We start from the raw sequence: 20,231 nt of genomic DNA on the forward strand, positions 1-20,231 counted from the left end.
GGAACACTGTCATGTTAAGCAAAGTATACATATTCTTACAAGAAGGCAGGTAAGCCAGCTGTGACACAGATCACTAAACATGTTTTGGCATTAAGCTGGCTACTTACAAGACTCATATACCCCACATCCAAGATTGATTTTCTTTGGTGCATTTTATATCAATGTATGGATATGGCAATTATACTGTACTCAAATCATGTCAATCTATCACTGCTCTCAATCAATATGGTGGCTGGTTTTCAACTATTTATAAATAAAAGTGCTCATATATGCCAAACATCTTGTAAAAGTACAGTTAGTTAGAATAAAGAGCGTATTTGTTCTTGTATTGATGTTCTTGTCATGCATTGTAGGGTTAGTTTTTTACTTGTAGTTTTTTAAATTCAATATTGTGTTTAACTTTTTGTTTGCAGTGGAGTTTACTTGCCTGATTTCACTTTCCATTCTGAGTTCAGATAAGTATGTACATGTTTACATGTACAAGTGAATACTTGTACAGGCACAAATTGCAACTCTGTACTTTTCACTGGAAATTAATAGAAGGAGACCTCCTAGAAAATGCTATGCAAATTGTTGTCTAAAAACATTATTTTTCCATTAACATTGTGCCTTGTGTAAAGGTATGAGGTTGGAGCAGGAGAAAAAGTTAAGGAAATCATTCAATATAAGTTTTCTCAACCACTTTAAAAATTGATTTTAAGATGTTGCCTCATAAAAATGTGGTGGCAATTTAATATTATGTATCTTTAATGTATCAACTTCTAGACTTTTAGGCAAAATTTTATTTTATTCTATTCATTTTAGTGGTTAGGCATTTATTTCCTGACCTCTCAGAGCTACCTAAACAGCTCTCCAGGTAAAGTGACTTGGATGCCTTCTCAAGTGGCCTTCTCAAGTGCAGAGGGAGAACTGAGATGAACTTTAAGTGTTTTCTCCAGTTTTTCATATGAACTAAGGAAATTTGTGTGGCTTCAATACAAAACTATCAGATACCCACAATATTAAATTCAAAGCCAGTCTTAAGCTCATGAGCCTTAACAAACCTCTTGATTAACCTCATTTATGTTTGGCATTTCTAATGAAACACAGTACCACAAGGGTTTCATGTGGTTTTGGGTTTCACATGGTTTTGGGTTTCATTGCAAACATCTTCAACATAATTACTATTTGAAAATATAAAATGCCATGGAGAAAATCTTTGCTAGGTGTAAACTGACAACTCTACACCAAGTTCACTGTCAACAAACTGCCTTCAAGATATGATCCTTTAATTAATAAGCAATACTTATCATTGACCCCACTTAAAATTGTACTGTATCATATAGTTTGCAGAAACATGCAGATTTATACAGACAATATGAGGGATTTTAAGTTCTGTTTGGGCACCTAAATAAATGAAGTTTTTTTACATGATATTATTATAACTGCAGTAAATACGCTGACACGTTACTCACTGTTATGCATCCAATCACTATTAGCCAGATTAATTTATTTTGCTTAATCTCTAGCATTTTTCCTGTCAGAACAGCATTAGTTATGCAAAAGTGGTCATTCATTGTCAAACTGAGAGGCTCATCTTGATTATTCTTGGTTATTTTGAGTATAAGTACAATCCACCCTGACTGTTAGTCTGCCCTTGGGACCCAAGCAATTTGGCTGTTATTATAATGAGGTGTGGCTCATCATAAGGGTGATTATAATGGAATCTAAGGGAATAGGGAGTCAAGCCTACTGTATATTATCTTTCATTTTTAAAGACTGTACTTTGGAATAATGGTTGAGTATTGTAGCATTTCTGTTCATTGCATGTCTTCAGGGGTTGAGATATCCTCCAATGGACTATTTTGATACTAATAGGAAAGCACGTTTAGAACATGAAAATCCCTGTATCTGTTCCTTCAGGCAATTTGTTCAGAGTGTAATTCATATCTGATGAATACTTGGTGACACTGAACGGTCCAGTGAAGATTGGTGCTAATTTTGCAGTAATGCTCTATGTTGCAACTGTGGCTGAGTGGGAAGGTATTTTTCACCAGTTCATGAACATTAAAAAATCACTTCTATAATTCTGATCATAATATTACATGCTTTTCTCTAATTTCTTACTGGAGTTGCTCTAAAGTGGTTTTAGATCTGAGCTGTGATCTTCATAATCTTCTCACTTTTCTGATGAGGACTAGGTCCAGAAACAACACAGTTCCTTTTAAATTAGGAGGTGTTATCTTCAGGGAAACCAAAAACTTGTAAAAAAAAATTGTTGCACTTTTTCTCCATTCCTTCCTGTGAACAACATTGATGAGAGATTATTTTCATTAAAACTGTGTGCCTTAAATTGTCACCATAAACACCAAACTAATCATCATCTCCTTATAGGGGAGGATATTAGAGATTTTAATTTTAGTTGTTTGAAAGATATGATGCACAGACTAATAACAGAAATGAATCAAAATAATTTTCTGTAGAGGCTTTCTATATATCTCTGAAGTGAGCTGCTGTTGAACAGAAATTGTTAAGTATGTCTAAGAATTAAACAAAAAAGTTTCTCAAGGTGTGTCTGGAAACCTAAGTCCAGTGTCCATGTGTAATTTATATACATTGTTACAAGAAGGATAGAGCTATTCTGACAAAGCTGCATCATTGCCTTCTTATTGAAAAAGTTCAAGGATAATTGTAAAAGCAAAAACAAAAACAAAATCAATATCTTCATTCCTTTCCTTGACTGGAGAGCATAATAATATTTAGTTTCTACTGTACTCTTAAGAAGTACTCTAATAGCCTCAAAAATAAGTAGAATCCTTTTATAATATTGGCACATTTAGTGAGGGTCGGAAATTCCATTTACTTCATTATAATTTTGTTGTAGTTCTTACCTTATCTTTTAAATTTGGACAACATAAATACCGATGTTGACCCATTTAACCAAAGATCTAAAGTTTGATGACTTGAAGTGTTACAACAATAATAATAGAATGGTGGCTGTCTGTAAAAAAGTGAAGAAATGTATCTAACTATATGCATAGTCATTTGCTGAAATATTTACCAATAATTGTATATGATTTAAAATAAGACAGGTAAAAGATAGTGCAGGTCAAATCCAAAAATCCTTGTTTAAATCAATCACTGTGCATGACATTGCTGAATTTTACAGCTCTGTGCATCACAGAATGCCATTAAAAGATTGCCATTCAATTGCAATTGCTAGGTAATGGCATATATGGCAGGTTTTTTTTTCCTACAGAAGCTTCTGAGAACTATTGGTGTGTGATGAGAAGTGTATTGACCATTTTTCCATAGTAGATATTATGGAGAAGTTTTGCTTAATCCCAGGAATCTAGACTTTTTAGGATAGAAAATATTTTGCCTTTCATTGACACAAATGATATGTTTCATTAGTAACTGCTTTTCATCTCTGAGTCAGCGTAAAATAATATCACAAAAAAGCATATAAAATTATCTTTATAAAAGCTAAACCATTGGATGTGGTACTTCAAACTAGAAATCCTCATATTTAACATTGCTCTAGGTTTCCAACTTATCAAGGAAATATATGCTTGTAAAATGATATATATTATGAGTATTTTTCTATCCTGAACACTTGGTTTTATTGTAACACTTATTTTTTGTTTTTTTGTGAGCTGAAATAGCCAGCTTTCTTGAAGCTTGCTACCTCAGTTTCTTATCATTTTTTCAAATGACTGTGTATTAATTACTGTTTTCTTAGAAAATGCATATATATATATATAACTTAAATGTATAAAAATAACTGCAATATTTGGAGAGGGTCACTGCTAGGCAATAAATATATGCCTCCAAATTACAATTCTTCCTTTCTGCAGGCCATGGAAGTTTCAGCAAAATCACACACTGTCTTGCAAAAGTGCCTACTTCTCAGGTCTATGAGTGATATGACGAGAAATCTTTCAAATATGTTTTATCCACATTATGTTCAAAGCACAAAATACCACCAGACAGTCCATTTTTAAAGCTAGAAAAGTTTCTCTCTGGCATGTGCAGTGTTCTGTTGCCATATGCTAATATCCTGTCTTTTCTCTGATCTTCTTTCTGCATGGATGGTCCACCAAGGCCCCCATGACATGCCTCTGTGTGGATTGTAAATGTTCTTTTAAAGTGTTGGAAAGCTTAAAAGGACTTGATGACTGGTGCTCACTAGGAGCATGGGAAGACCTTCTAATTTAAGCAGTGCTCAAAAGGGACAACATATTTCATACTATGTTAACGCCCAACACTGAGTGACAGTATAGACCTCCATGAAATATGGCTAAACTGGACGACTTTTAAGTGTCTGGATGTTTAAAGTGTAGCTGTACTTGAAAGAAATAAAAAGAGAATTAAAAAAAGACAAAAAATCTCACCAAAACCAAAACTAAAAATAGATCAACAAAATACTTCATAAGGTAAGTTCTTTTAATTTCAAGGAGACAATGATTTAAATATCTTTCTGAACATGATGAAAACAGATAAGCAGGATATAATATTTGGGAATGATGTATTAAAATACCATTAAAAGTTTTTAGCTTTAATGACTGCTAATAGTGGTTCTGACAGTGCCAGGATAAAGTTTAGACAGAATGTATCAATTCTCAATAATAGTTCTCAAAAACTTGTTTGGTTTGGGGTTTTTGGCAAGGGGGAAGGGAAGGGAAGGGAAGGGAAGGGAAGGGAAGGGAAGGGAAGGGAAGGGAAGGGAAGGGAAGGGAAGGGAAGGGAAGGGAAGGGAAGGGAAGGGAAGGGAAGGGAAGGGAAGGGAAGGGAAGGGAAGGGAAGGGAAGGGAAGGGAAGGGAAGGGAAGGGAAGGGAAGGGAAGGGAAGGGAAGGGAAGGGAAGGGAAGGGAAGGGAAGGGAAGGGAAGGGAAGGGAAGGGAAGGGAAGGGAAGGGAAGGGAAGGGAAGGGAAGGGAAGGGAAGGGAAGGGAAGGGAAGGGAATCTTTTAAAGTCTGACAGGCTGGAGCATAAACCACATCTCTAGGAAGTGTGTTGTTTTTTGACTACTCTCTCTGTTAATAAATGTTTCCTCCTATGTAGTCTGATCCTTTGGAATATTTCCGTATGCTGTTGCTGGTTCCCAGGTAGAAGAGCTCAGCACCTCCCTCTCCACTTCCTCACCTCAGAAAGCTGTAGAGAGCAATGTAATTGCACCTCAGCTTCCTTTTCTCCAAACTAGACAATCCCAAAGTCCTCAGTTGCTCCTCACAGGACATTCCTTCCAGCCCTTTTACCACTTTTGTTGCCCTCCTCTGGATGCACTTGAGTAGCTCCATCCTTTTTTAAATTGTGAGGCCCAGAGCTGCATGCAGGAATGCACAAACACCGAATACAGCAGGACAATCCCTTCTTTTGACTGGCTGCTTACGCTGCGTTTGCTGCACCCTGTGATGCATTTTGCCGTGCTGGCTGCCAGGGCACACGGCTGGCTCCTACAGATCTTGCCATCAACCAGCACCCCTCAATCCTTTTCTGTAGAGGGGCACTCCAGTCACTCCTCTCCCAGTCTGTATTCACATCTGGCCTTACTCTAGCCCAGGTTTTGTCACTCTGGTTTACATTGTTTTTCTAGGAAGACTGTCATGCCTGTTATGTAGGGTAATGCAATTTTCAGCACACTAAACAATTGCACAACTGGATCCTGTGCTTGTAAGCAAAAAGTGAAGTCCATAATTCACTGAGGATGAAAAAAAAAAAAATGAAGCTGTATTTTAAAGCATTTGGAAATGTCTAGTAACTTTATATAATGTACCTGTGTCATGCCTCACATGAAAACAGTTACAGTATGAACTTAAATAATACTACTTTTCCATAACTGGCACACATAAATAGAACAAATAAAAGCAATTACAATAAGCTGTCTCCTTTCCTCTTAGTTCTGAACTTAAACAAAAGATCTGATGATTCCTTGTAATTGCATTTCCTGGATTTATTTCTCAATTATGACACTTTTGGGAGCAATTCTATAGGGGATGAGATTGATCACCCATCACTGCTGCTGATGTGCTGTTTAACCAAGCTGGTGAACCATAAACTGTCATCAGAGAGTGTATGAGACTAACAGTGTGTATCATGCAGCTCACTCTCCTGTGCACTTAACAATGATGATCATTCTCTTAGTCCATTAGACAGCACAAGGACCTGTTAAACAAACTCCTGGACTGGCACACTTTGCATGACCCAAAAAAGAAACCAAATCCTGCTAGATGGGCTAAGTGGTGACATAAATTAAATCCATATGTTATGGACCAAGAAGTCTAATGCTTCATGAGTTAATAGGACTTTGGTACAGATAGGATTTTTAAAGCTGAAACAGAAACTTTCTTTGATAGTAGTAGATATGCTCTAAAGAAGGGTAAGCATAGTTCTTTTGAGTAGTGAAGAACACTTGCTCCAAAATACTGTCAGTTTACATTTTTTTTCAAAGAAATATGACGCATATCTCCCCCCAAAGATTTACAGGAATAAACAATGTTTGCATTTTAAAATTTTGTTAAATTTCATGTACCAGGTGTTGCAATGTTGCAAACTATATAAACATGATTAAAAAAGTTATGATTACTAGATAAAGTTCATGATCCAGAGCCCCAGACCTATGAATTGTTAAGGACAAAACCTCAAGGGATGTGCCCAAATCGATGAAGACATACATAACCTGGTGATTGACATTTATGGTCTTTTTTAGACTTGTATGCATAATTCCTACTACTTACTTCAGTGGAAATAGTCATATTTCCACCTTTCATGCTTTTAGTTTTCTCCTCTCTCATTCAATTAGTTTTTGGAAGATCAAAGCTTAAATTCGTCCTGGTTCTTCTTCCTTGAGTTGTTGAAGTCTGGTGTTTTGTGGGTTGTTTGTGTTTGTTTGTTCTTTTTTTTTTTTTTTTTCCTTTCTGAGTGAATTGTTCAAAAGATCTAACTAGGAATATTGAAGAAATAGTCATGAGGCTTTTGCCCCAAATTAATACTGCTGAGTGACTTGCAGGTACTAATAGATATTGTGAAGTCCTCTCAGACTTGCAGAAATGACTGCCCCAATTAATACTGTAGCTGTACCTTTGAGGAACCCATCCTTTCACCTAAAATTTCTTTTAGGGCTCTGAGGGTGGCTTTGCCTCCTTTTTATTCCCCAACCCCGTGATCCTGAGAAATCACCTAGAAACATATTTGAAAGTCTAAATATAATCAAAATGTCTCTGTTTCACTGCAGGCTTTTTGTGGATAGGTTTCCTCTCACCAATTTTTTGATATCTGCAGCATGTGACATAAACAACTAAATTAGTCAGTGGGGAGAAAAAACAGACTCTTCAAAGGCAGGACTCTTCTTTTCTGTGTTAATAAGATATGCAGTGATTTTCTCACTGGTAGAGAGCATCTTGTAGAGTCGCTATGCCTCTGAATGCCCAAATTCAATTAGACAAATCCAATGCTTTCTGTCCAAACTCGAGTCTCTTCAGGTGTTAACCTAAGTCACTACAGTTAAAACAGAAAGTCCACCCCTTCCTCTGAGCAACTCATTGTCTATTGATCCCTTTTGAAAATTTTTGTACAAATGCTTCTTTATATTCTCCCATCCATCTCTCACACTTGGAAGAAAATTGCTATAAAGTCTGCTTTACCTGTAAAGTCTGTTTATGGTTCTCTCACAAATTTCTGCTGGACATCTTTCTTTTCTCTAATTTCTGTCAAAAGCTTGGAATTGTGTAGTCCAGTGGATGACTGAGATGCTTAGGAAGTGTTGGCTTGTGTTTCCAAGTGTTTCTCCTTCTGTATCCATGTTGTGGCTTTGTTTGTAGGGCAAGTACACAGAGGCAGTAAAAGCACTTTCAATGGACAGTCCTTAGTGCACTGGAAATTGCAGTACCTGTGAAAGTAATTAAGCTGGCAGGAACAAGAAAATTTAAATGATAATAATAACAACAGTAATAACATGTAAAAGTACAGGTAAACAAGAAAATATTTAGCTAAGAAAAAGTAGTCCTGAAGAAACTGTTTTCTGTATACATCACCTGCTCAAAATTCACACAGCTACAACAGAATTAGGAATTAGCTACAACTAGCAAAAGTTTCAAAAAGAAAGTTAGAGCATTGTACTAAAACTAGGTAATATCCCCACCACATCAAGAGGTTAGGAAAAGCAGGTACTGATTCCAGAAATAATCAGAATAATCATTAGAGCCCTGAGGGCACTACCAGTCCTGGCTGTCCCTGCCCAGCCCCTCCAGTGTTCCCTACCTGCTGCTCATGTCCCAGGTCCCTACTTCAGCCCTCCAGGGCTGTCCACCCCAGCACTGCCACAGCAGAGCTGGTCTCCAGATCCCCACATCCCTGCCCTCTCTGGTCCTGGGCCCTGCTGAGCTGGCCCTGTACAGGACCCACATCCCAGCTCAGCCTTGACTCATTCCCATCCCCACTGAGGTGCCCGGTGCCTGTGGCTGGGGCTCTTCTGGTGTCCCCTGGCTGCCTTGCTCCTGGCCCTAATGGACCCCCTGGGGAAACACTCAGCTGCCAACACTAGCAGCACCTGGATGATCTTGGATATAATGCTGAGCATAATATCATTCAATTCAAGTCTATGCAAATTCATATCAAGGTATTTGATGCATGAGGAATAGTAAGATATTTTCTTCTTACTACTAGAGAAGGTCAAAATTTCAGAGGATGTCATTAGGAGAGTCAGGAAATAAAATGTTTCTACCAACTCTTACTCCATTGTTGCAGACAACAAGACTGTAATTACTAATTTCTCAGGTAAAAAACAAAAATTGTTGCTTATTATACAGTTGATTTTTTTGTTGCTGTAACTAAGTCTAAAGCTAACATAAAAGCAAATTAAATGTTCATGCCTCTCTTTGCAAGTCTGAAAATCAGAGTCTCTGGCCATGGTAATGTAATGCCTATGCCTTACAAGCATTTCCTCGTGGCTGGAGGAGTAAAATCTGTGGACTCCACTTTTATATACAGTGGAGTCCACAGATTTTGTAAAAACACATGGCTGAGCAGAGATTCCTAATGTTGTTCTGGATGTCCAAAGGTTTCTGAGATCTCAGCCAAAGGCTGGCTTATACAACAGGAAAGCCACAGGAGACCTGTGTACTTCTGCAGTGGCAGCTGGAGGTAAAGAAAATACCTGGAATGAAGGAAAATACCAAGGATATTTTACCTCACACTAGGGTCCTGTATTTAAACATGTTAATTAAATTTTAATTTGTTTTTTAAAGGTTTAGTTAATGATTCCCGTTGTTACTCAAAATAAAAATAGAAGTTTTTACTTATTTGGTCTATTCGTAGTTTTTTATTTGAATACTATCTTTCCTTTTTTCCCTAGAAAATACAGACAGTGTATGCTAACTGTCCAGCCACATTAATTGGCAGCTGTTACTGATGGAAGAGATTGGTCCCTTCAATCAACAGTTTAATATGGAACCATTTGCACTTTCTGTGTTTACTACAGGAGTAAAGGAATTACAGAATCACAAAATCATAGAATGTTTTGGGTTGGAAGGGATCTTAGTTCCCTCTGCCATAAACAGGAACAAGCTGAGGACGCTCAAAGTGTCATTCAGCCTGACCCTGAACATTTCCATGGGTGGGGCATACATAACTTTTCTGGCCAATAAATTCTAGTGTATCTCCACCATCACAGTAAAGAATTTCTTCCTAATGTCCAATATGAACCTACCCTCTTTCAGTTTAAAGCCATTTCCCCTTGTCCTATCACTACATGTCCTTGTAAGAAGCCCCTCTCCCGCCTTCTTGTAGGCCACCTTTAGGTACTGAAATTCTGCTAGCAGGAGTCTTCTTATATCCAGGCTGAACAAGACCAAGTGTCTCAGCCTTTCCTTGTAGGATTGTTTCTCCATCCTCCTAAGATTCTTCATTCTTCTAGCCCTTGTCTGGAGCTGCTCTAACTTATTCATGTCTTCTCACATTAGGTTGGAGCCCCCAGAGATGGATGCAGTACTCATGTTGGAGTCTTATGAGGACAGGGTAGAGATTCTCAGCCTGCTGGCCATACTTCTTTTGATGCAGCCCAGGACACAGTTAGCTCTCTGGGCTGTGAGCTCACACTGATGGCTCTCATCAAGCCTTTCATTAATGGACACCCCCAAGAAGTCCCCCAAATCCTTCTCCTCAGGGCTATTCTCAATCTAGTCTCTGTCCAAGCTGCATCTGTGCTTGGGATTGCTCCTACTAAGATGCAGTGTCTTGCACTTGGCCATATTGAACTTCAGACATGAAGTTCCCACAAACCTACCTCTCAACCCTGTCAAGGTTCCTGTGATAGTATCTCTACCCTCCAGAGTGTCGACAGTAACACACAGTTTGGAGTCATCAGCAAACTGATGTTTGGTGTCATCAGCTAAGGGTGCACCTGATCCTACTGCCTATGCTGCTGACAAAGATATAAACAGTGCTGGTCCTGCCACTGGAACATCACTCATCACTGGTCTCCACGTGGATATTAAGCTGTTGACTACAACTCTTTGAGTGTGACCATTCAGTCCACTCCTTATCCACTGAATCATTCATCTGTCAAATCCAAGTCTCTCCAATTTAGAGACAAGGATGTTGTGTGGGTCAGCATCAAATGCTTTGCACAAATTGAGGTAGATGGCGTCAGTTGCTTTTCTCTTATCCTCCAACACTGTAAACCCTGTTTTAGAAGGCCACCAAATTTGTCAGTTCTTGGCAAGTTGCTTTTTCCATCAACTGCAAACAACTTTTCCAAAGGGGCCTGTGCTTAGACTCCCTCATTGCATAGTTGTCTATTCTGAAATAGTTGTAGAAATCTGTGGAAAACAGAGTAATGTCATTTCAGCAGTGTATCATCCTGCATCAGAAACTAAAGCATGCAAACCCAAATTGATTTGTAACAGGTACCTTATTAGAAGCAAACATCAAGAAAACTAGAATCAATGTTGAAACAAAAATTTGTCTTGTAAGCAATCCTGAGTGAAATGTGTTGACACAGCATCACATTCTGTAGCCCCATTTTTGCATGCTTTTCAAAGCACAGCCATCTCGATCTGGGAGAGATGAATAATTGACTGATCACTGCATAATTCAACGTACTGTTGTAAAAATTCAAGGTCTGGCAAATTTGAAGCTTTTCTTCTTTATTGAGACTGAGGTTAAAGTTTCAATCAACCTTGAAGAAACATTTAAATAGCACAAGGATGCATGATTTATTAAAGTGCATATTATTCTTCCATATATTCCCTCCTTCTTCATTAAGCTTCCTTACATAATGCTTATGTGAAGTTTATGAAGTGTACCTCATAAGTTGAGCAAAGATAGCACTAGAGGTCAATCAGCTTACTTTTTGTCAAATGAAAAGTAAAAGACAAAAACAAAGAGGAAAATGAGTTTGAAAATAAAAAAACATATTCACGCATGTCTTTAATAAAATACCTATGTACTTAAATGCACTAATTTCCCCGTTTCCATTTGGGAAAATAAATTTCTCTAATAATTACCAATAACAGTTACTTTTGCACAGTTCATAATGGTTTTATGCAATGTTCAGAAATTAATGGCCTTTAGGATACATTGAATTCCCTAGTTAAATGGCCTGTCATTGTCACTGAAAAAACAATCTCATGTGGAAGTCAGTCAAGTCTGCTTCATATTCAAATAAAGTTTGAGGAATGTGTTTTCAAATGAAAATATTAAGTTAAAACATTTACATTCTCATTGTCCAAAGTTATTATTATTGTTTCTTCATAATATTGCCACAAAATCTGACTCAAGTCAAATTGTTATCTATTAATTTTCAACAATTTACAGATCACTGCTGAATCCCAAAACAGTTCGGATTGCCTTTTCATTATTTACTGTCTAACATTTACATGGAGCTCTAAATTTACATGGTACCTTGACACCCAAACAATTTTCTAAGGACTTGTCCCCAAAAGGAGATTAGTGTACCATAAATCAAGATGTGAATTTGCAGGAAACTGGGATCTCCATGCCTACTCCTTTTTTGGATATACACACCATGAGTTATGGGTGCCTTTTTGGGAGATAAAGATTTAATTTGCATGACTGAAAGTGTTATTATGAAAGTTACTGCTGAATACTGTGTGTGCAGTGAATTTATGCAGTTTCCTGTGGAAAAAACTCTCTGTATGTACAGATCCTATGATCCTATTTCTGAATAGACTTATATGTATATGTGAGCAGCATTGTTATCGTAATTTTTATACATTGAGATGACTAATATGTGTAAATTTTCCCTTCTGTATTACATATGCAAAATTCAAACTGGATATAAGCAGGCATTAGCAAGACCAGCTTTGGGGAAGGGAGAGTAGTCACTGAAACAAGGAAAACTTGATGATATTTTCTGCTTGGGGGTTCCTTAAGAATAAATATGAATGAACTAACTTAGATCACACAGGGAATCTGTGCAACAGAAATCTGGCTAAAAAGAAAAAATATATTTTCTTGGAGGACAAGGAAGACATTTGAATAAAGGGAAAAGAAATTTTCTTCTAGGAGAAAACATCAAGGAGCCTTGAGTGTTTATTACAGCCATTGTGTAAATTCATTAATTTCTCACAAATTTAGTGAAAATTTGAAGGATACATCATCTTGCAGACAGATGAAAAACCCCTGAAAAAAAAAGTACAATGATATAGGAAGAACCAGAAACAAATAAGAAGATAATATTTTGATTTTAAATCATTTCCATGAAAGGGAGAATCAACAAAATTAACTCAATTGGAAAAAAAAAAGAGAAAAAAGGAATCCTAGGAAAGTACTGCTAAAAGGGGTTGTTTCAAACATAAAATGTAGGTGACAGTCATAAGACCAAGAAATTTGGTTATTCTGGTTTTATTTCCTTATTAGGAACTTAGTGAAACAAAATCCTAATCCTTTCAAATTAAGGTTTTCAAATATAAAAGACTTTAGCATTTTTATTTTTGAGTTCAACATCTGTAAATAGTTCAGGTTATTTGTGTATTTTGACTACATTTGTACTACTTCTAATTTTTTTTTTTTATAAAGAAAGAACCTTTTAAAATTTTCATTGATCCATGATTAAAATATTAGATTCTGTAAAAGCAAGGCAAGACAACAAAGACCATTTTCTGACACTGACAGTCACAGGAGAATAAAACTCAGTTGGAAATACTTCAGAAAGACCATTCCTTGTAACTTTTGTAGTGTTGTTCTTAATGCTTTCATTGTAACCTAGATACCATTTGCTCAGTTTAGGCATACAGTGAAGAATTATAGAACATCAATGTTGCAATTATATTCATATGGGCATGTATTTACCTTCACACAATTCTGTTAATACAAACGTAAGTGAGCTCTAAATATATTTAAATAATACATATTTATATATTTATATCAACTCTATGGGCCTTTTTTTTGAGATTAAATGCCAGGTTTTTTTTGTTCCTATTAAGAATATCTGTGAGTGCTGATAAATCAATCTATGAATGTTAGTGGAATAATAATAATAAACTAAATTGGATAAGGACAAGTCTTTCACGATTTACAAGTTTCAGAACTTAACAATACCAACCTTCAAAAGTAACAGAAAGCATTTGAAAGAATTTTCTTTTCAAGACTGAATTACAAATGTCAATAAATTTACTCAGGTACAGAAAAATGCATCTATTAAATTAACTTGCTCTGTATTTTCATAACCATGCCATGTTTGGTATGTATAGGATTAGTGTCCATTATATAATGTACAAGTTAAAACTTGATATTGCATTGGTGGTTTTCATTTGATCACTGACATGATCCATTTAGAAATTATTCCTGTTCAAAGCATGAAAAAAAAATATTTGTAAAGGATTTTTTTTGTTTTATCTCTGTGATTCCTTTAATTTAGAAGTATGTTTCCATTGTAAACACAGAACAGTACACTACTTAAACTCAGTACTTTTATCAATGGCATTTTCAAGCCTTCCTTACAAACTCTGGATCATACATATAATTTTCATAGAAATGTAATTGCTGGGAAAAAAAACAAACCAATGCATACTCGTCAATGCTTATTGAAATAATATCTCCATATTTTATTCATTTAAATAGTTTGTGATGACCCTGGTTATTTAATCTTTAATTTTAGCTCCCCTACTACCTGAGGAGCATCATATCACTGATGATTCTGATTACCTCCCAGACTATTCAGTGTGCTTTTTGGGGATGTATCCCAAAGCATCTTACCCCATTCTCAGGGGATTTGTGGTGAAGCAACACTACTACCTAATAAGGTTCCTTGCTTTGAAAATGTGTAGTCAGTTACTGACTTGTCTAGCAGCAAATATAGGGTGACAGCTAAACCACTGGTAATATGCTATTTGAGTGAAAAACAATAATATAGCAATTTAAATGAGTTACTTATATTTCAAACAATAATTTGGTTTTTAAAGTATATCACATTTCCTTACTAAATATTTTTTCAGCTTTTTCTCAACATGACTGAGTATACTTGTCATTTAAATAGTGTAGAGTTGTACTGTGCTTTGCAAAAGAAACAATAATGGTTTTCAGTATTTAATGGATAACAGAAGATAATAATCATTCATGTAATCAAGATAGGAGTGTTAGCATAATCATTTTTACACATTGTGCACTTTCAGGGAAAAATAATCCATTGTTGTGAGCTAAAAGTATCTGATCTAAATAATTCTTCATAAAATGTGTGTCTTCTGGCTTTCAGGAAAGTTGTTGGACATTCGTGAACTTTACTAAATTGTGGTAGAGTAGAAAGTTAGTGACAACTTTTGAATGTAAATAATTGCTTTGTCAAAGAGCTTCAACTTCTCCTGGCCACTAGACTAGCCTTCTGCTAAATTCAGAAAATTAATTTCCACAGGTCATTGTTGGCTCAATCTCTTAAGTGTGTTGTTGAGCCTTTGTCTTTTTGAAAAACAAAACAAGACAAACACACACACACACACACCCATACCCTCTCTCCCTTCTCCAAATATACATCTCTGTTTTAAAGAACACCAGTGATGGGGAATACTCTATAACCTGTTTGAAACTGTTCCAGTGCTTCACTTTTTAAAACATTTACTTTTAAAATCCACACAGTACAAGCAGCTCCAACTTCTCCTGCTAGAGTGTTCTTTTTGAGTAATTTATCTTCATTTGTTAATCTTGTCTTATGTGAGAATGGCAATTAAGTGATTTGTTAATATTTAGCCTATTCTGTACAAATTGTCAAGTGCAAATTTACCACTTCATGTCCATTTGAGTGAATAAGTTAGGATCTTTAAGGAAGGAGACTAAGGGGCCACCAAGAGAGTCAAAGTTACTGCACATTTAAACTCAGACAAAATTTCAAAAAAATGGTACTCTTCATTTGTTACTCCACTGAGTTCACAATTTCTGAATGAAAGCATGCCTTCTGTAAAAAAACATGGCTTTATTCTTCTGTGTTTTCTCTAGTTTTCGGGTTTTTTTTTGTCAGGTAGTAACACTCCAAAAAAAGGGATCTAATGTTCAGAATTTTTTAAAAAGTTCATGTTCTTAAAAATATACAAAGCTCATTGTGACTCCAGCTTCAAGGTTTGGTGCAGGTAAATTAAAATCCCTCCAATTATTTCAGTTCAGAATTAAATATGACCAGAAAAACCAGCAAAACAATGCAAATAAACAAGTAGCAAGCATACTAAAATTTACAAAATTATTATATGAATTTGCAGAATGCAAAATAAAATAAAATAATCTCTTCCCAAGAAACCAGTGCTACATCTAGTTTATTACCTTGTATTAACTCTTATAGTGAAAAGAAATTAGTTTTCATTTAAGATTAACACTGCAGAAATTTTTCACGCTTCATCTATAGGGGACAACTTTTAGACTACACAGACCAAATAGAAAGTATGATTTTCATGATTTTCATGTACTGAGTATTCTGATTAATCTGATTGGCTGATCAATCAATCAGATTGATGATCAATCTGGTTTTAAACAGCTGATGATGTTGGGCCTTCATCACTTTTCTGTACAGACTATTCCAGTCCTTACCGTTGAGATTTTGTTGTAATAACTTTTGATAGACACTTATAAAGAATGGATGCTTTCTAATTCCATGAGAGGGAGAGATTGAAAGACGGCAACTTCTGCAATAAATTGTTTTCCTGTTTGTTGTCTTCCATCTCCTGCAGCTATTACTAATTTCCAAACAGCATGGTTATTCTTTGGTGCAGGATATCACTGTGTTCTTTCACTCTTTATACTGTTCTCCTAAAGCAAAGGAAGTGCTTCATATTTGGAAGAAAAAGGAGCATAACAAGAGATACATGTGCAATTTAAGTTGTGAAAAGTAAGAATACTCACCTTTTTATGGCTGCACACAAGAGAAGCTTATTCTTTGTCAGAAATAGAATGCCATAGTATGCCTTCAGGGTGGTACCATATTTGTTTAAACATTAACAGCTCTGTTAGTCTGTGTACAAACTCTAAAAGGCACATAGGAAATAGTATTTGATCCTACTCTTCTATTCTTTAAGATCCCTCAAAAAACCTGATACTATCTGCCTATATTATTTTGGCAGACATATTCTTAATTATTTTAGTACCCTATATTATTTGCTATAGGGCTATGGGTGTGTATATTCCTAGAAATCCTGTGTTTGTCAGCTTAGCTCACCTGGAAGTAAAATGAAGATTTTCTTGAATGTTTTTCAGTATTCCAGACTTTAAAAAAATTATTAAACAAATGTCATAAATCTTTTATCATTCAACCAATAATTCTGCAGTGGCAAAAAGTAACATATCTTTGCTGTTACTCAAATAAAATATTTTTATCTAAAAGATCGATGTTTTTTTCATACTCTCATCCATTGAAAGCTGTAAAGCTGGTATAAAGGTCTTGGGAATCAGGCCACAATATGATTGTTGTAATTCAGATTATGTTCAGTCCCTCAGGACTTGATTGTGCCTCTAGGCACAGCCGTCAGCAAGAAAAAGTGTGTAGGTTGTGTCATCCCAAGAGGTTGTGTGCCTTAGAAATACACCTCTGAAGTACAACTGATTCCTTGTTCATACATGAATTCAGTTTGTCAGAAGAGTTTTCTTATTCTCAGTGTTCTTTATCCAATTCTCAATGACAGAAGGATCTAGCAGTTGTGGACATGTTTGCCCACCTAAATTAGGAGACTTACATGGGAAAAGAGCTAGACTAGACTGTTTATATTGTTAAAAGGACAAATGGAAATTGGAAAAGTAACCTCCAGAAAGATGGCTCAGTCCACATAAGATCCCATTTGCTTTCTAGAGGTGACTCTCATTAAGAAATTCCTGCATTAACACCTGGAAGGGAGAGCTAATTTTGCTTGAAGTACCAGGAGAAGCACCAGGACCCTCAGAATGGTCTTTTGAGCAGAAAGCTTCAATGAAGAACAAAATTTTGTTTTCTGTTCCATATTAGCTAATATAATTTACCATGACTTTTCCTTTGCCCTAACCTGGAAGCATTTGGGATCCTAGTATCCACTTAGCTCCAAGCACCCATGGCTTCATCATGTTGCAATTGATTCCAGTAAAACTTCCTCCAAGGCTTTTTTTGTTATACTTCACAACTAAACTACTGTGATCTCAGAAATTCATCGTACAGCTGTTGTACCTTTCTTCCCTTTCTATTATTGCACTAGAAGAAAAATCCCAGTATATCTTTTCTGCTGGCACAGGGAAAAGAATATTATTGGATGTACAGTGTCTGCCAGGGAGAGACTTTCTTCGTAGTGCCAGAATGGTGCTGTGCTTTGCATTTGTGGATAAACTGTTGATTACACAAATGTTTTGGCAGTTGCTGAACAAAGCTTGCACATAATCAAGGCATTCTCTCTCCTCAGCGTTCACCCAAAGTGAGGAGATTGGGGATGCAAAAAGTTGGGAGAAGACGCAGCTGAGAGAACAGACCCCAACTGACCAAAGACATATTCCAGACCATATGGCATCATGCTCAGCCATAAAATATCAAGGAAATGAGCAGAAAGGGGGAACAGAGAATTTAGTAGAGAACATTCATAACTCTTCCTTTATATGGAGTTACTGCTTACATAAAATTTAAAAACAAAGGAAGAGAAACCCAATATATTTTTTACTTTTCCTATTTTTTGCCAAATATAATTCTAATCTGGAATTACATTTTAAATTATAAAATCAAATTGCAATTACTGGAAATGTAAGTATTGCTAGCATATATGTTGTATTTTGTTTCCACATGATAATTATCAGTATTTCATTAAAAAAATCTAAATACTATTTCTGAATATTATTAATTTTGTTTGAAATTTTATAAAATAATTTTTCTATCTGTCTTCTGCAATATGATATATATATAGGGCAGCCATCGCATAGTCCAATGATCAAGACTAATTCCAAAGGAAAATGGGAGAAAGTTTCCTTTTTTTGTGTGCTATTTCCACCTGCTAACTAATCAATACAATTCTGGTACTGTAAATAATTTTCATCTGATTATTTAAGTGAAATAAGCAAACGTAGCATGCATTTCACATTTCATTTAGAGAAGACAAAGTGTGCATTGGTTATACTTCATTTTCAGATATCAAGAAATACACTTCATGCAGAAAGAGGAGGGAAGGAGGTTTATGACCTGGTCCTGAAGATGAGGCTAACTGAGGCTCTTGTTAGTAGAACAGCTTGGGCAGGTTAGAGATAAATGACACGGAATAAACAGCGTGCTTTTTATACATATGTATGTGTTTGTGTATGTATGTGTGTGTAGGGTTTATTTTAAAAATTTGGTTGCAATGGAAAGCAGGTACGTAGCTGTTGGCAATATAAAAGCATAAAAATAACACTTGTAACACTTAAGAAAATGTATAAGGAACAGAAAGAAATAAAAAGAAAGGATAAGAGTAGAAAGTTATCACCACCAGTGGATCTTGATAACAGTTGGTCCAATTGATCTGTGGATCACTTGGTCTATCTTGATCTGTGAAAGGGTGGGAGAAGCCTGGGAAACACAAATTTCAATGGGTTAATATGTACTCAGGTTCAGGTGGGAATGCCCACACACTTCTCCTTGTCAGGAAATTTTACTGTCTGTTGCAACACTGTGCATCCTGTGCCGTCCTCTTGGTGGGAGGTCCCTGAAATAAGTCTGGAGGCGCTTAGGGAATCTTTGATGGTTTATTATCCCTTCTAAGACATGACAGCTGCCTCTCACCTCAGCATAGCTGAGCCAGTTATGTTCCATCAGAAGAGATGAAAACCCTTGGGCCTGTGTGTAAATGTTCTGGTACTTCCCTGGGGAGTGGGGAATTTTACATCTGAGCCGTTTCTCTAAAAGAACACACCAGCAAGATTGGCCTCTTCCCTTATCTGGCTCAAAACCCAGCTTGTCACTAAACAAAATGTTGTGTGCACACCCTCTCTGCACCTGGGCTGTGCCTTGCACTCTGCCAGCAAAGCACCCCCTGCATTTCAAATAGCAGATTGTTTTAAATCATTAACCATTTACATTCCACTCTCTCACAAGGAGTCCCTCCAAACAGGAGGTCCAGAGAATGCTTGGAGTCCATCTGGTACCTTGGGTAGAAATACAAGTATCATGATGAAAATTATGCAAGCAAGAGTCCAGTCCCGTTGTTAGATGTGGACAGGTACAACCTAGAACATGTGCAGAATACATTTAAATCTATGCCATTCTGTCAGGGCACAGAAGTCCCACATGGATTATACCTGGAGGTCTGGATCTGATCAAAAGATCATGAAATAAACAACTGAAAATGAACAAGAGATGGCACGAATGAACTGGAGGTGGACTTTGATGATCTTCATGGGCCCGTTCCAACCCAGGATGTTCTGATTCTATGATTCTAGCAATATAATCAGTCTCCTTAGGAAAAATAAAAGTCTGTATTGATTATAGTAAAAGAAATGAGTTAAAGCTACTATGAAAATGCCTTCTTATTTCACAAATAAGAGTAGGAAAGAAGGTGATAAAACTAGTATAGTTCATTTGCCATGATAAAATGTGGAGCTAGTAAAGGAAAATGTTCTTTTGTTCTTCAAGGATGCATTTTATGAGAAGGTTTGTATTTTGTATTTGGGCTAAAAAAATCTTTTTGGTATCATTCAAATTTCAACAACGGACAAATAAATATAAAAGTACCTTTTAAATATGAAAAATACCAAATAAATTGCTGTATGTTTTTGCTTTCATTGTATTTTCCACAGTTTCAGATTTCAAAATAAATGACAGAGTTGTTAATAGGCTG

The 20,231-nt window shown here is 36.2% G+C and overlaps 1 long non-coding RNA gene across 1 annotated transcript; it reads right to left on the reverse strand.

Annotated features, from left to right (window-relative positions):
- Positions 1-1,524: 1,524 nt before the first annotated feature.
- On the reverse strand, positions 1,525-16,387 carry LOC135293926 (uncharacterized). Its single transcript, XR_010356039.1, has 3 exons — positions 16,321-16,387; positions 7,623-7,884; positions 1,525-2,280 (listed from the first exon to the last, which is right to left on the reverse strand). It is a non-coding gene; the product is annotated as an uncharacterized LOC135293926 (long non-coding RNA).
- Positions 16,388-20,231: the final 3,844 nt, after the last annotated feature.

Source organism: Passer domesticus, chromosome 2 (genome assembly GCF_036417665.1).
Source record: "Passer domesticus isolate bPasDom1 chromosome 2, bPasDom1.hap1, whole genome shotgun sequence".
NCBI lineage: Eukaryota > Metazoa > Chordata > Aves > Passeriformes > Passeridae > Passer > Passer domesticus.